This window comes from Balaenoptera acutorostrata, chromosome 12 (assembly GCF_949987535.1).
Source record: "Balaenoptera acutorostrata chromosome 12, mBalAcu1.1, whole genome shotgun sequence".
Lineage (NCBI taxonomy): Eukaryota > Metazoa > Chordata > Mammalia > Artiodactyla > Balaenopteridae > Balaenoptera > Balaenoptera acutorostrata.
Window position 1 is genome coordinate 81,122,783 of NC_080075.1, and position 18,438 is coordinate 81,141,220.

Genomic DNA, 18,438 nt, shown 5'->3' on the forward strand with positions numbered 1-18,438 from the left:
TTTTGAAAAGGAAGATTCCTAGGCCCCTGTCCTGAAGCTCTGATTTGATAAGTCTAGGCTGGAGCCCAGGAATCTCTTTTTTTTAATAAGCAGGGAAGCTGGGAATCACTCACTTGGACAGAGAGAAGACCTCCAGGGCTCCAAGAGCTACTGAGTCTGGCTCCAGAAAGCCAAGAGCATGTCCAGGGCAGGCCCTTTGTCTAGACTGTTGGAGAGAGATAAACCCTTGGAGGCAGGGAGGAGGTGACCTCCCGGGCTTGACTTTTTCATGCTATGAAAATCTCTCCTGATAACCTCTCTGCCTGTCATTTAAGGCCATCCATGTTCTGGCTCATCCTGACCCCTCCAACTTTCCATCCCCCTGGTCCTCAGGCACATTCCCTGCCCCATTCCAGGATGGCCCTACTTTGTCAGTAGACCACATTTTCTTCTCTCACCGTTTGCTTGGGCTGTGTCTCTCACCCAAATCTCTCTCTCTCTCCCTTAACCTCTCAGATTCTACCCGTCCCTCTAAGCCGGGGCCAAGTGTCTTCTCCAGAAACCTCTGTGATTTCTCCACTCCTCAGAGACCATTTATATGGACAGCCCAATTCAGAAGTTTATTATTATTCAGAAGTGTATTATATTGTTTAATAATTTTTCACTTAAAATCAGAAACAAGGACTTTAATAATACCTAATACAAGAATATTGCCTTATAACATGTAAAAGATTTTCATATCTGTTATATCTTTGGAGCTTCACAAACAACCTCATGAGGTGGGTAATATTATCATCACCATCAGAGAATTGAGGAAACTAAGGTTTAAAGAGGCTTTTTGAGCTTGCCTTCAGTAAAACTACCAATAAGCGGCAGAAATAAGAAACTGTGCCAATGGTAAAAGGAATAGGGGATCCCCCTTATGAAAACTTGAAATGTGGGGTGTTCATGAATGGCTCTCTTTGTTGTCTAGACCTGGGGAGGGCTAAGACATAAGGCTTTAAAGAACAGCTGCATTTCGGGGCTGAGCCTGTGTCATCCACAGGCTCAAATGGTGGGTTCATTATTGCAGCTGTTGCTGCTTTAGGGAGGCAGACAGCTGTTACCAGGAGGTGAATTCAAAGAGAACAGAGGAAATGGAATCCTGTGAAAATTACTGTGCCTGTATGTACGTGCTGGTGTTCTCCCTTCTCGCAGCTCAAAACGTCCTAAAGATTTAATCTAATTACTCCTTGTAGGAAGACCAGGCTTGGCAAGCACAAGTGAGAAAGCCAGGCAGAGAGAAGGTAAGTGTCTTAAACTAGCCTTTCCTGGACATTCTTAGGAATGGAAAGCCGAGTCTTTGAGGACTGCACAACCTTTTCAATCATCAGCATTTGTGATCAGCTCTGCAGAAGCGTGTTCTTGGCAGAGCCGGGAGCCCTGGGAGTGTCTGTGCTAAGGAGCAGACAGTGGGGTTGGAGACAAATTTCCCACTCCCCCTCTCCCTCCCCTCCCATCCCTTCCCCACGATGCAAGCTGTTGTCATCTTACGGATCTTAGCAACATTTTCCGATGTTTTGGAGACTCTGCCTGCTGATAAGCCCTTGGTCTGTTTTCTCTTTTGATATTTTTATTATCCAGCTTACTTGTCACTAAAGTTTCTTATTCCCTTCTCACCTGTCTTTTTCCTTCAGTTTGGACTTTCCCTTCTCACTCTCCTTAGAAGACAGGCTGCTCAGCCCATTGTTATACGTGGGCTGGTGTAGCTTTCCTGCCTGGGGTGAGTAGTGCCATCCCATTGCCTCTCTAGAGCCAAACTGTTTTTTCTGGTCTACTCTGACTGCCAGTCAACCCCGTGGTGGTGACCTCTATTGTGTTAATAGTGGGTGCTACATGGGCTAACACAAGGCTATCCTCCTGTGGTACAGTCCACTGGACTAGACTGTAAGCTGAACACTAAGAGAACAGGCTTCCTTTCTTCTAATTACCCTCAGATGCCCATCACTTACTGCGGTAATCATATGTATTCAGTGCCCACTTGCTTGAAAATATCTATTTCTCTACTCGTTTAAACTCATTTTTCTACTTTAAACTATCCTGTTTTATGTTGGGTTGAATTTTCAAATCATTATGAAATTTTATGGGGCACTTTCCATACATTTTGACTAGCACTTTATCTCCTGGTTTAATCAGTACACAACCCTAGGGGGTAGGGACCGTTAGTACCCATATTTCACAGTGAAAAACCTGTGGCTAAAAGAGATAAAGTAACCTGCTGGAAGTCACAGGCTTGTGGTCCAAGATCTTAACCATTCGTTACAGTGCTTTGCATAAAACACCGAAAAGCCCTTCTAGGAAGTGTACAAATGAACAGTTCTAATACAATAGATGTTCCAAATAAATGGGTGGGCTGGCATTTGGAGAATGGGGTGTTCCTCTCCCAAGGCCGGGCTCTTGCTACCATATCCCAAGCCTCATCTAGGAACGATATGGTCCAACCAAGGGTTTGTTCTTCCTTAGATGCCTGGTTGAAACTTACTACACTGCTAGTGACAAGCAGCTTGGAGGGAGTGGGCGGTGTACCGATCTCCAGTCCCTGTACCTCTATACATCGATTATTTGAACTCAGAGGATCTGGGGAAAGGGGCTTGAACTCTGATTTCCTCAGGAGATATCTGTTTCCTGGGAAGCTATGATCATGTATCTGTAGGCACTGGCTTGGAGGCAATTCTTTTTTGACCAAAGTGGTAGCCCGTTCTCTTAATTGAACCAACTATGAGTGAATTATGAGGTAAGCCAGTGAACTTTCTTGGGAAGCCTGTGGCCAAGGTATAAACGGGCTCAATGTGTTTTCAGAAGTCATCTTTGCTGAGAACACGTTCTTGCTGCAGCTCTTTTTCAGAGACTTAACTGACCACATACACCTCAATCAAATCCTCTGGCAGGCGGTGTTCTTCAGGCATCTCAAGGTAACCTGCAGAAGGAGACTGAACATATGGTTCGGTGCCACCATGGCCCGATTCTGCTGGGTCGGATCCCACGGTGCAGGATGGAGAAGTGACCCTGGTATCTACCCCTTGGGATCCACTGCCTTTTTCTCTTCCCTTTGAGGAGTGCCCTGTTCCCCCAGGTTTCTTCCAATACTCAGTCCTCTTAAATGAAACCTGCTCTGGATTGCTTTCCCCTTTCCGGATGTACCCATTATCCACTCTCATCTACAGAGATACTGTGCCTTAAAACAAACAAACAAACACAAAGCCAAAGGATCTGGTCCAGGAGGAATTTGTATTTGAATGGACTCAGACCCTTTCTAAGCTCCTATACTGAGTCCGGGGAAAGGCTCTGCTTCTGAAGACCCAGAGGCAAAAGTCACAGACTTGCCCTCAAAGAACCAGGACTGTGCTACCCAGTATGGCCTCCACTTGCCACATGTGGCCCCATGTAGCACTTGAAAGGTAAGCAAAGCTGAAATGAGATCTAAGTGTCATATACACACCAGATTTCAAATACCCAGTGTGATTTTAAAAATCTCGTTGATGATTTTTATATTACTACTTGTTGAAATGACATTTTGGATATATTGAGTTAAATCAAACATGTTATTAAAATTAATTTTACCTATTTATTTCCATTAAACAAAATATGGCTACTAGAAAATTCAAGATTATATATGTGACTGGCATTACATTTTCATTGCACAGCACTGGTGGACAAATGTCGTATGAGGAGTGGGTCCCGCTATAAAGTGTCATAAAGACACTGGAAATGTGCCATGGAAGAGAGAGAAGGGGGACATAATACATTTCAGCTGGACGTCCCAGGAAGGCTTCCTGAAAAAAGTGACCTCAGAACTGGGTCTTAAAATGAGATTACAGGGGCTTCCCTGGTGGCGCAGTGGTTGAGAATCTGCCTGCTAATGCAGGGGACACGGGTTCGAGCCCTGGTCTGGGAAGATCCCACATGCCACGGAGCAGCTGGGCCCGTGAGCCACAATTGCTGAGCCTGCGCGTCTGGAGCCTGTGCCCCGTAACGGGAGGGGCCGCGATAGAGAAAGGCCCGCGCACCGCGATGAAGAGCGGTCCCCGCACCGCGATGAAGAGTGGCCCCCGCTTGCCGCAACTGGAGAAAGCCCTCGCACGAACCGAAGACCCAATACAGACAAAAATAATAAAAATAATAATAAAATAAAAAATAAAAAATAAATAAATAAATAAATAAATAAATGTTAAAAAAAAAAAAAAAAAAAAATGAGATTACAGGGGAAAGGCCTGGAGGCATCCACACCAGATCTAGGATGGGAATTTTTGATCTCAGCCGGCTGGAGGACTGAAACAGATTTTGTGGTGCTAGAGTCCTCCTAAAGTTTCCAAATCTGGTTGCCCATCCAAAATACCTGGTGGTTTTAAAAGAGCGCAGGTTCCTGGGTTCACCGCAAACCTTCTGAGCCAGAGTTCAAGGGTGTGAGACCCAGACATCCATATTTCACAAAGCTCCATGGGTGCTCCTCCCGCAGCTTAAGGATTCCAGTCTGGGAAGCTGCATTTGGAAATGCCAGGTGCAAATGATCATCTCTGGGCCTCTGGGAGGCCAGCTGTGGTGGACCTCCCATAATCCATGGCTAGAAGCAGCCTTGGCATCTTCTGTTCTTGTTATATGTCATTCGGGGAGAAGCACCTGAAAAACAGGGCTCGAAGAAACAGCTCATGTCCCGGGCGGGTCTGCTGGTTCCCCTCGTGGGAGCCAAAGTGAAAGCCTCTGTAGCCTTGTGCTCCTCCCCGTCACCACGTGAGGAACTTGTGGAGCGGCTCCTGCCTGCGTAGTGACCAGCCTCTGCCAGAGCAGTGATTTCGGAAAAAACAAACAAAACTCTGCAGGCTAACATTTGATCACTCTGGGCAATGTGTCATAAACTTTCAAAAGCTCTTTATAGCTGCAGCAGATTAAAAGAAGGAGATAGAATGAGAGTAAAGGAGAGACAGACAGACAGACAGACAGAAAGAGAGGGAGAGAGAAAGAGAAATTCATTATCCTTATCATGCTATGGTGAATGGGTCTGTGCCCCAAACAACATTATTTTCCTTCTTTTCTTTCTTCAGCCTCTACATCTTTCTCTGATCTACAGCAGTGTTACTCTAAGTGTGATCCGAAGACCACCTGACTTGGAATCTATGGTGGTGGGGTCCACCAGACTCTTCAGACAAGTCCTAAGAAGGCTGAATTTGAGAACTATTGGTCTGGAGGTGTGCAATCCCCAGGGTACTCACCTGGCCCCTCTTCCGGTCTATGCCATCCCAAGGTGTTTCCCTTGTCAATGCCGTCAGCCTTGTTTGTTCTGCCCTCTCTCATTTCCACCCAAGTGCAGCCTTGGGGACTCCCTCTGAGCTATGCACAGTGTCACTTAATGTCACTCTTACTGGGCCAATAGAGCAATGGCCTCCTTCATGGGGTTATCACCAAGCCAGCATTGCTCTCACAAACTCACTTCCAGATCAGTTAATTCATTCAACTTGCAACACACATTTCCCAAGTACTGTATCTATTATGCACCAGAAACCCCACTACACTCTGGAGACACACACAAGGAACCAGAGGAGGTCCCCGGACCAGGGTGCTCTCTCTCTAGAACAGAGGTTAGCAGTGTGATAGATGTCAGAAATGGGCTTCAGGGTGTCAAATATAGCAGACAACAATAATCATGTATGTTCCCATGTAAAGTTTACTGGTAGGTAAGAGTTTTCAAAAAGTTTTAAAGGTTTGGCATAACTGAAAAAGGGCTCAGAGCTACTGGATGGATTGATAACAATGTTGAGTGCTTTCTAAAAAGAGAAAATGTCATCACTGGCAAGCTAGCAAATGTCATCACTGCAAGCCAGCAAAATGATGCCAAATCAGGATCATCAGTAACACGGTCATTAGCAGGTCATCTCTTCCCTCCATAATGGGTGATATCAAGATGCAGAAAAGTTTCCTTATGTACTGAGGTCAAAAGTGTCCCTGGTCGCACAACTAAATGCCACCGATGACAGTCTATCCTCCTGATAGTTACGTGTGGGTGTATCTCATTTCTGAGGAGAATGGAGATTAGACTGGATGGATGGCCAAGAAAAATGTTTTGGGAGAAATGGGTTGTGAGTTGTACCTTGAGAGCAGCTGGGGCTGAGCCAGGGCTTGCTGGGTAAGACTTGAAGCCGCTGGACCAGCGTCATCTCCTACCCATGTTGTTCTGAACACCGGGACCCACCGCTGCAGAGTCAGTGCAAGTCATTCAGAAAAGAGCTCTCTTAGGAGCAGCCCAATCCGCACCAGCACCTACCCTGGTGCTCAGAAATGGAGATCTCTGCCTCTGTAGCCATTCTTCCTGGAGAGGAGCTGCCCCAAGAGCCTCTGCCATGGTATCCATCTGGAGAGAGCAGAGAGGATGCCTCAGACCCCCCGTCTGACCCGCAGCTCAGCACAATCCAGAGGCGTTTACAGGAACTGCGGCGGGGGAAGGGAAGGCGCATCCCCTCTCAGGATCGGAGACAGGGTGGGGAGAGAAGGTGGGGAAGCTGCGGCTTGAGCTTTGAACCTGATCTCTCAACCTCAACAGGAAGACTCAGCGCTAGCGACAACTTTCTTATGGCTCCCAATTTGGCACTTCTAAGGCCTCCTCTTTGAGGGTGGGGGATGGATTTTCCAAGGAGGAAGGGAACTTGCAGAACCTTCTGATTTGTAGCAGACAGTCTCAGAAAGTCTGGGGAGAGGCTGCAAGTAGGCGAGTGGTCCTTGTTTCCAGGGAAGGCCTTATTGGTCAAAAGACCACCCAGGTGGTGGTTGGTGAATGCCAGGTAACCTTAGTTTAGACTTGACTTCCCAAGAAATCCACAAAATGATAGCATTCATCTCTTTGTCCTGTTGCTGTTTGCTCTGAATTCAGCACAGGAGCGCATTTCACAGGCCAGTCACCCTGGCCAGGATGCTGTCTGCGCTCCTCAGCCCATCCCACCGCCTGCCATGGGAAGGAAGGCTCTGTACAGTCCTACCGTCGCCTGGGTTCAGATCCCGGTTCCAATAGTCACTCATCGTGGAACCTTCAGTCAGTTATTTCTCTGAGCCAGGGCTCCCCTGTAACATGAGGATAATAATTGATTGTACCTCACTGGGTTGTAGTGGAGATTAAATAAGACAAAGCACCCAGCACGTCAAGTGTCCATGTGATTTGTCTCTTTTATCTTTCACTTTTTTTTTTTTAAAGGAACTCTTTTATTTATTTATTTATTTATTTATTTATTTATTTATTTATGGCTGTGTTGGGTCTTCGTTTCTGTGCGAGGGCTTTCTCCAGTTGCGGCGAGTGGGGGCCACTCTTCATCGCGGTGCGCGGGCCTCTCACTATCGCGGCCTCTCTTGTTGCGGAGCACAGGCTCCAGACGCGCAGGCTCAGTAGTTGTGGCTCACGGGCCTAGTCACTCTGCGGCATGTGGGATCCTCCCAGACCAGGGCTCGAACCTGTGTCCCCTGCATTAGCAGGCGGATTCTCAACCACTGCGCCACCAGGGAAGCCCTATCTTTCACTTTTAACATAGCAAATACATAGCAGATATTCTCATAAATCTGATGCCAGCTACCTTGCATGAGTTATTCTCAGAACCTCTGTTTCCTAGATGTTTTCTAGGATCCTTTCAAGCTGCAAAAAAGTAAGGGTCTGAGATTCTGAGCTTGTTTCCAGCAGGCTTTCTTTGGGGCAGAAGGCAGCTCTGTTCAGCAAATCCTACGGGCCTGCAGAGGACGGCTCCAAACCAAGCCGTGCAGCTGTCGGGCTGCAGAGGCCTGCGTGAAAGACGAGTAGAAGAAGGAAAGGAAAAAACTCAGAGCCCAAGAAGAGCTGCGAAGGAAGACAGCTGCAAGTTTGTCCCGAGTAAATCAAATTGTGACGTTTATTGGGCTGTTTCCAGAATAACACCAGCAAGAAAACTGGAACGCAGAGTAATCTTTTCCAAGAAGGATCTCAGCTAAGTAGCCTACCATAACCAGGCTTTGTGACTGGAGTCGGGCTGGCTTCATGAAAAGGTCACAGGTTTGGAGATACACAGACCTGAGTTTTAACTCTGGCGCCATTACTTCTTATCAGTGACTTGGGGCAGGTTATTTAACCTCTCTGAGCCTGGTTTTCTTTTTCCCTTAACAACAACAAAAAAGGTAAATAACGAAACTTGCAGGGAGGTTGTGGCGATTAGAAATTAAGAAAAATACTCGATATATAGCTGGTATTCAATACATAGGAGCTTTATTTATAATATGACTATGAGCGTAAGACCCGGGGCACATATCCTAGAAACCTCTGGGCCTGGAGCCATCATTTCTCAAGTTTGTACCTGGTGCAGTGTAGAGAACTGGGGGTGGGGAAGGCAGGCAAGGCTGGGGCTGGGTGGGTAGAGGGGAGTAAGGAGATCAAAAGGCCTATAAATATCTGTCAAACTTTAAAATGCAAATCCCTTGTCTGTGACCCTGTTGGGACCAAATCTTCCATTATCACCTTTCTGGGAAGAGCTTGAGAGAAAAAAATGTCAAGTATAGTTTTTCCCTTCATGAAGTGTTTTGGTTTGCTTTGGTGTGATTTTGTAGCCAAACCTGGATTTCATTCAACTCTGACCTGAGTAGAGAGTTAAGACACTAACTCCATATGGTTTTCTTTGTGGATAGACCATGAGTTCCTCAAGGGAACTGTCTAACCCTTACTATAGCCCTTGCAATTTGCATGGTACTTGGCATAGAGCACCTGCTTGTTGAATGAATGAGTGGATGGATGGATGGATGGATGTTAATTCTGGGTATAGTAAGTTGTCTTCACCAGCTGCTGACCTAGTCCTCAGGGATCTCCTTATCTACACTTCACTGGGAGCCATGGTTGGAGGTGGAGAGGAGTCCTCTCTGAGGGGGTATCCTCATGAGGGGCAGCTGTGGCCCTCTGAGAAACGCTTGGATGGCGTCTGCCAGTGGCCAGGGCTCTGTGCAGCCCCTACCTGGGCAGACATAATGCTGCAGAGCAGCTTTGCCCTCCCATTTACCCCAAAGAGGTGGCTTCCTCATATAAGTCCCTGTTGGTGATTTATTTCTGGAGAAAGTATGTAATTCCAGGTAAATCTTACAGAGGAGGAGAACTTCAGGGGTAAGAGAGCCAATAATTATGTGACGTCGTGTGCCAGGTCCTGGTCCCCCGCCACCGTCCTAAGTCAGGAACATGGTACCTCACTCCCTTTCCTCCTTTCCTCTTCCCTTGCTGGCCTTGTTTTTCTCATGAAATAGTACTTGTACGTAATGGGTGACTGGGTTTTTTTAAGATAAAAGAATCTAATAAATGTGTCCAGCCTGGAATGCCCTAAAACACATGTCATTTACGAGACTCTTCCTGGACAAACTCACCTGACTTCATCCTATCCAAGAACCTGACAGCCTTCCTTCCCCAGCTCTAAACTGCATCTGCCATTCAAGCCTCCTATCAAGTCACTCACCTCTAGGGAGCCTCTGACGATCACCTAGGTCCTTGCTGACCACTCTCTTCTGCACTCTGCTGCCACTCCTTTCACCCGGCACTTATCTGTAGAATCTGTTATTTCAAGAACAGAGAGTCTGGTTTCACAACTAAGTTACAAACATCTTGAAGAGAAGGACCAGGTATTATTCCTGTGTGCTCTGCACCATGCCTCACCAGGACTGACTCCATCTCAAGAGTTCAATCACAAATTGCAGCATTTGCATTTTCAGGTAAATATAAGCAGCACATCACTTATTTCATATGTAACCTTCCAGCTAAAAATGGCAGGTGGGGGGGGTGTCGATTGGATGAGGACAGTTAGGGGAAAATTATAAGAAGATAACTCTTGAAATAAAATGATATGATAAAAAATATTGCAGCATGTTGGTGGTCAAAGCTTGAGCTTTGGCTTCAGGAAGATTTGGGTTCAACGGTTAACTTCATCCACTCATTCATTCAACAAGGATGTATTAAATGCGCACTACATGTTAGACGCTGCTGCAAGCTCGGGGGATATAACAAAGAACAAGACAAAGTTTCTTCTCTTGTGTTGTTACTCTAATGACATGAGACAAACACAATCTAATTATTTGTGAAGATAATAGTGGGGTTGGAGTTGGGAGGTGAAGCCGCTACTCGGGGGGCATGGTCACAGAAGTTCTAGCTGAATGGCGTGGAGGAGCTTACCATCCAGAGATCTGCCAGAAGTCCAGGCAGAGAGAACAGCAGGTTCAGGAGCTGGATTGTGGAATGAGCTCCATGGGTTTAAGAAGCTGGGACGAAGTGAGAGAGTGTCATGGACATATATACACACTACCAAATGTAAAAGAGATAGCTAGTGGGAAGCAGCCGCATAGCACAGGGAGATCAGCTCGGTGCTTTGTGACCACCTAGAGGGGTGGGATAGGGAGGGTGGGAGGGAGACGCAAGAGGGACGGGATATGAGGATATATGTATACATATAGCTGATTCACTTTGTTACACAGCAGAAACTAACACACCATTGTAAAGCAATTATACTCCAATAAAGATGCTAAAATTAAAAAAAGAAAGAAAACAAAAGAAAGCCAGTGCCGCGGGAGGCAGGTGAGCTAGGGGAAAGAGGCAGGAGATAAGGCTAAGGAGCCAAGCAGGGGTCAGCTACAGAGGACTTTACAGGCTCTGTAGAGGACTTTGGAATTTAGACTGAGAGTGATGGGAAGCTCTTGCAGGAGGGCTGTTAGAAAGTGATTTGCATTTTATTTATCTGGCTGATGTGTGCACTACGAAGGAAGAGAGTGAGTGCTTTGAAGCAAAGAGATCAATCAGAAGGCGCTTTTAGGAGTTCCTGCAAGAGATGATGGTACCTGCCCTTTGGAGGTAGCAATACAACTGGGAGGAGATGTTTGTACTAACAGTGTGACCACAGGCGAGTTGCTTTACTCCCTTACATTGCTTTCAAGATTAATGAAAAATGTGCTTAACTGATTTGATTATTATGGGGCCTCTGGCCCATTTTAGGCACTGTGCAAAGATGATTCAAGTCAGAGATGAATGCTAAAAAGGAGATACTCTTAATTAATGCTCTGCTGAGAACTTGCAGACAACCTCGTCTTGAGGATATCTGGCCCTAGTGGTTAGAGCTTTGAAGGAAGGGGACAAAAATTCTGGGATATTTGGTGTCCTGCCTGTCCCTCACATGCTATTCTTTCCTCACACACAAAAATCCCCAACCTCCCCGAGTGTTAACTGTGATAATTATTTTTTAATTCTGAAAATTAAAGTAACTTTTGTGATCATGTCTTGAATGTTCACAATACTGCTTTTCTGACATTCTGAACTACTCTTAGTGGCCAGTTGCCTATAAATAAGATTAGTAGAAGTCATTGCATCTCTCTGATGGGCAGTTTCTTTAAAAGTGACACAGACTTAGGGGCTTCCCTGGTGGCACAGTGGTTGAGAATCTGCCTGCTAATGAAGGGGACACGGGTTCGAGCCCTGGTCTGGGAAGATCCCACGTGCCGCGGAGCAACTAGGCCCGTGAGCCACAACTACTGAGCCTGCGCGTCTGGAGCTTGTGCTCCACAACAAGAGAGGCCGCGACAGTGAGAGGCCCGCGCACTGCGATGAAGATTGGCCTCTGCTCGCCGCAACTAGAGAAAGCCCTAGCACAGAAACGAAGACCCAACACAGCCAAAAATAAATAAATAAATTAATTAATTAATTAATTTAAAAAAAAGTGACACAGACTTAGATAAATGTGGAGTATACAGAAGCCTTAATTTTTGCCAAAGAAACTTTGGAGTTAGACTAGCTCTGGATTCAAATCCTGGTCCTGCTGTTTAATAGATTTTGACCTCGGATAAATTCCTTAGCTTCTCTTAGCCTCATATAGAAACAGGGGATAAAAGTGCCTGCCTTTCAGAGTTTTTGAGGGGCATATAGGAGGAATTTGAAGAATCAGTAAAGTGGGTGGGCATAATAGTAAACAAGCAATATATGTCATTTCTCTTTTTCCAAGATTCACTAATACTTTGCATCACTGTGTGAACCTACTCACACTCCTTACTGCCCAATATGTTTTGCCTCTCTTTTCTTCATATGTAAACTAGAGACAATTGCCTTCTCAAAAAAAATTATACAGGTTATAGTGGAACACATTTTAATGACATCATTTGTGGACCATCGATGGATTTAGCATATCAAAATCAGTAATGCTAAATTTATACATTAATATATGTCTCTCAAAAGCCATCTGTCCTCAGTGTATAAATGAGGGCAAAGAGAGGCAGAAGCATCATTCCCACTCACAAGAAGAGAAGCAAGCTGAAGGCTGGGAAGGTTTGCCCAAGGCAGCTAGTCTCCTTCAGAACTAGGACAATTACTCAGACCACTGCCTCCCAGGTTAAAGAGAGTGTCCTTTGGTCTGTTTCACAGGATGTCAACCTGGTTGTACTGAGTCCTTTGACACCTCCCGTAGAACTATCCCAGCTGTGAAGTCATGGGGCCTTCACAGGGCCTGGATGAGAGACGTCTGTCTTTGGACACAGCCCTGTAAAATAAGCCTTCTGGCATCTGGCATCCACAGAATCAGCATTCTCAGTTTAATAAAAATGTAAATGATTTAAGCCATAATAATTACTTTGGAGCAGTTACTGCAACCAGTATTGGTTTAAAACAAAACAAGACAAAAAAGGCAAAGGATTTGTAGTCTACCTTCACATGGATGGTGAATAAATCACTCATTCTCATTTGCAGAGTCAAAGGACAGCCCTTTTAGACGTTATTCACAGCTGAAAGGCAGGTATCTATTGAGTGGTAAATGAAGAGATTTAAGTTATGATGATGCAAACACTATAGAATTCATTCATTAGGTCTTTGATCAGAGAATTCTAAACATACAGGCACCTTTTGCCATTTGGGAGGTCAGTATCTTCCCTTTCAGGTCTTGGCACAGAATAATGCTGAGGAAGCACAGACACTTAATCCCCACTAAAGAAGTTCTGTTTTAGTGCTTACAAAAAGAATTCTTCCAAATACTAGCAAAATATTCAGTCATTCTGCCCACAGAAGGGTCAGCCTACATTGCTGATGACCCTCCCCTCCATTGCCAAACAGACAATTTATTGAATTTATCTGGTCTGGGGCTAAATAAGCTATTTATTCTGGCAATCATCTGCCAAGGTTCCACATTTTGGAGTATTTGGGCTGACTCTGCAGCATCTCAGGTTAAAGGCAATGTGGCAAGTCCTTGCAAGAGGCTAATGCGAGCTGTTAGCTGAGCCTGATAAAAGCTTTTCCTGGCTAAGAAGGTGATAAACGTTGCCACGTTAATCTGCAGATGAAAGGAGGCTGACTTCAGTAATATTATTTAAGCTGTTTTACCCTAAGTGCTACCAGCACAACAGGAACAGTCGGCAGGTGATTTAGCCCCCCACCTTCAGAAAGCAAAGCATCTCACCACGGCATCTTAAAATGACTAAATGGGACCAGTGATCAAGGAACCATCCAAATGGATTTGATCTTTCTCCACAGTCAGTGGAAGAACTAAGACCCTGAATTCATTACCAGGCAATCAGCACCCATTCACTGAATGCTTTCTATGCCAGCCCCTCTCCTAAGTGCTACAGATTCAGAAATACAAGATGCTCACGGCCTGGTGCCCGAGACAAAAATGCAAATCAATCAACACAAAACTACTTATAGCTAATATCTTAGATATGTGTAGGAACTAGTAGAGATCCATAAGAAGCTATATAAACCATTCTTAGAGAAGACCATGTTTACACTGAGTCTTGATCAGTAAATAAGAATTAGTAAAGTAAAGAATCAAACTCTGTGCAACATTCTGGGGGCACAAAATATTGCAATACAGTCCTTACAGAGTTGTTGAGAGGATAAAAAATCTTGTAAGGAAGCTTATTTTGCACATTCATAGTAGGTACTCAGGAAATGTTAGCTTTCCCCTTGCCCAGTGATGTATTTATTTATTTTTATAAATTTTATTTATTTATTTATTTATTTGTTTGTTTGTTTATTTATTTATTTATGTTTTGGCTGCGTTGGGTCTTTGTTGCTCCACGTGGCCTTTCTCTGCTCTGCGTGGGCTTTCTCTAGTTGCAGCGAGCAGGGGCTACTCTTGTTGCGGAGCACGGGCTCTAGACGCGTGGGCTTCAGTAGTTGTGGTACACAGGCTCAGTAGTTGTGGCTCGCGGGCTCTAGAGCACAGGCTCAGTAGTTGCGGCACATGGGCTTAGCTGCTCCACGGCATGTGGGATCTTCCCGGACCAGGCATCGATCCTGTGTCCCCTGCATTGGCAGGCAGATTCTTAACCACTGCACCACCAGGGAAGTCCCTTGCCCAGCTATTTAAAATTCCTTGTCCTTGTTTTCCTTCCGTTCTATGCAAGTTGGGTGCAACTTTGGTACTTAATGTGTGTGAATTGATGAACTCACACATAATTTTTTTTTTCTTTTTGAATAAAAGTGTTAGTTTCTGCTTTATAACAAAGTGCATCAGCTATACATATACATATATCCCCATATCTCCTCCCTCTTGTGTCTCCCTCCCACCCTCCCTATTCCACCCCTCTCGGTGGTCACAAAGCACCGAGCTGATCTCCCTGTGCTATGTGGCTGCTTCCCACTAGCTAGCTATTTTACATTTGGTAGTAATATAAGACCATGCCACTCTCTCACTTCGTCCCAGCTTATCCTTCCCCCTCCCTGTGTCCTCAAGTCCATTCTCTATGTCTGCATCTTTATTCCTATCCTGCCCCTAGGCTCTTCATAACCAGTTATTATGTTTTTAGATTCCATATGTATGTGTTAGCATACGGTATTTATTTTTCTCTTTCTGACTTACTTCACTCTGTATGACAGACTCTAGGTCCATCCACCTGACTACAAATAACTCAATTTCATTTCTTTTTATGGCTGAGGAATATTCCATTGTATATATGTGCCACATCTTCTTTATCCATTCATCTGTCGATGGACACTTAGGTTGCTTCCATATTTTGGCTATTGTAAATAGAGCTGCAATGAACATTGTGGTACATGACTCTTTTTGAATTATGGTTTTCTCAGGGTATATGCCCAGTAGTGGGATTGCTGGGTCGTATGGTAGTTCTATTCTTAGTTTTTTAAGGAACCTCCATACTGTTCTCCATAGTGGCTGTATCAATTTACATTCCCACCAACAGTGCAAGAGGGTTGCCTTTTCTCCACACCCTCTCCAGCATTTATTGTTTGTAGAGTTTTTGATGATGGCCATTCTGACCAGTGTGAGGTGATACCTCATTGTAGTTTTGATTGGCATTTCTCTAATGATTAGTGATGTTGAGCATCCTTTCATGTGTTTGTTGGCAATCTGTATATCTTCTTTGGAGAAATGTCTATTTAGGTCTTCTGCCCATTTTTGAATTGTGTTTGTTTTTTTGATGTTGAGCTGCATGAGCTGCTTGTAAATTTTGGAGATTAATCCTTTGTAAGTTGCTTCGTTTGCAAATATTTCCTCCCATTCTGAGGGTTGTCTTTTCGTCTTGTTTATGGTTTCCTTTGCTGTGCAAAAGCTTTTAAGTTTCATTAGGTCCCATTTGTTTAGTTTTGTTTTTATTTCCATTTCTCTAGGAGGTGGGTCAAAAAGGACACACATAAACTTTTATATGTGGTTTATACACTCAGAATCCTTTAGCATCCTGGTCAGGTTCTTTGCTATATTTCTTTTTTCTCTTTGCCCTAAGATAGCCTAGCTTGCTTTCTGCTCCAGATTCCTCATTACTTCTTCTCAGTTCCTGGTGATTCCTTTGCCTGCATAGCAATTTGTTCTCTAGAGACTGGAGTTCCAAATAACTCCACAATTGAAAGGGATTTTTCACCATTCCCTAAACATGACAACTCTCATTCTTTAATCTGTGTCAAGGTTACTTCAAGTTATTCACTCATCCACTGAAATATCTTCTGCTGGTAATGCTGCTCCAATTCTGCCAATCAAACTGCTGCCTATACTTCAAAGCTCTAATTCTTTTAGTTTGCTAAAAGAATCTTCCTTCCTCTGAAAGATTCCTGTAATATTGATTGCCTACTGTATTTATTTAACAATTCTGTGTTAGCCAATATAGTTTTTTCTTGGATGCAAATATGCCACACTGCCCTACCTTGCTCTAGCTTGTCAATTTCTTGAAAGTAAAAATTGGGCTTTACTCCACTTTATCTTTCCTGGCAGCCCTTGGCATTTGATGTGTGTAATACTTATTCATTTGACTCTGAATAAATGTTTCTGGGCTGAATGAATGTACACTACCCAAATGACTTCACTTGGATCTAGGAACAAGTTACAGCAAGGCTTGGAACTACATCCCACGTTAGAGGTGTCGAGCACCTCAGAGCCTCTGTCATCTCTATTACCATACTCATCCCCGGTGATGTCAGAACTTGGTAAAATGGGCAGATCTATAGAGTAGGAGAGAAGCTTTGGCCAAAGATCTATATCTGAGTCATAAGCACATAAGCAGTTGAAGTCATGAGTATAGAAAATATCTAGAGAGAATAGAGCCAGAGAGAGAACTGAAGGAACACAAGTATTTAACGAGTGTGGATATTTAAGCCTATGAGGAGTTTAAAATGATAGCCAAGGACGTGGGAGATAAACCAAGAGGCAGTGTTGACATGGAAAACAAGAGAACAGAAATTTTCAAGAAAGAGGGAAGTTCAATAGTCCCAAATTCTGCAGAAAGTTAAATTTAAGACTGTAAATTGTTTATTAGCTTTAGTAACACGAAGGTCAGTTGGTGATCTTGACAAGAAAATACAGGCAATGAACAAAAATACAGTACTTGATTTCAAGACTTACTATAAAGCTACAGTAATCAAAACAGTGTGGTATTGGAGTGATGAAAGGCATACAGATTGATGGAAAGAATATGTCAGCAATAGACCCACTCTTACATGGTCCATTGATTTTCAACAAAGGAGCCAAGGTAATTCAATGAGGGAAATGATGTTTTTTCAACAAATCATGGTGGCACAACTGGATATCTGTATGGGAAAAAAATTTTCCTCAATCCTTACCTCACATTGTACACAAAAATTAACTTGAAATGAACCACAGACCCAAATATAAAAGGTAAACACCATTCAACTTGTAGGAGAAAACATAGAAAAAATATCTGGGACACTAGGTTAGATAAATATATCTTAAATAGGCCACTGGAAACAAAAATTAATAAAGTAGACATTAAAATTTTAAATATTTTGCTCTTTGAAAGACAGTTAAAATGACAGACTCAGGGATAAAATTTTTGCAAAACACATCTTGTATCTAGAAAAAAATAAGGAATACTTATAATTGAATAACAAGAAGACAAACTACCCAATTTAAAAATTGGCAAAAAGAATCGAAATTTCACAAAAGAAGATATATGAATGACCAATATGCGCATGATAATTAATCCACCAGTTATCAGGAAAAGACAAATAAAGCCACAATGAGATGCCACTATACACTAATTAGAATGACTGAAGTGAAAATGATTGACAATATTAAGTTTTGGTGATAATGTAGCATAATTGAAACCCCCATGGTGGGAACACAATGCTTCTTTGGAAGAGTTTGGTAGTATCTTAAAAAATTAAACATATGCTGATCATATGAACCTGCAATCTCACTCTTAGATATTTATCCAAAAGAAATGAAAATGTGTGTCCACCTAAAGACTTATATCTGAATATTCATGGCTACACTATCCATAACAGCCAAAATGTGAAAACAACCCTATTTTTCCATCAACTGATGAAAGAATAAAAAATTATGGTATATTAATATTATGTCATACTATTCTACAATGAAATGGAACAAGATATTAATATAGACAACATAGATAAGTCTTAAAAACATGCTAAGTAGAAAGTCAAATACAGAGACTATATACTGTATGGTCCCATGTATATAAATTCTAGAAAAGGCAAACCATAGTGAGAAAAGAGTACCAGTTGTTGTCTGGGATCAAGGCTTGGGAGAGAGGATTAATTGCAAAGGAGCGTAAGGAAACTTAAGGGAAACTTTTCCATATCTTGATTGTGGTGGAAGTTACACAACTGTATACAATTACCAAAATTCACCAAACTTTACACTTAAAATGAGTGGATTTTATTGTATGTAAATTAAACTTCAATAAAGAAAAAAAGTCAGTGAAAAAGGAATTGAGTCTTTAGGTTTATTTCTGAGAACATAAACTGACTGGGTGTGGGATCAGGTGAGCAGTTCAAAACAAAATTAATTACTCCAAAGTAAAATTTCATACTCATCCCCTTCAATGTAGAGTATTGGGTCTTTGTACAACTCTAACCTCAGAACTTAGAGCTGTACACACACCTACGAAGTAATTAATGTCCAATTTATGTCAAAAGCATGATTCCTTGAAAAATTAAAAACTTACATTACATGGGCATTTAAAATTGAGATTACTAAAAATATGTGGTAC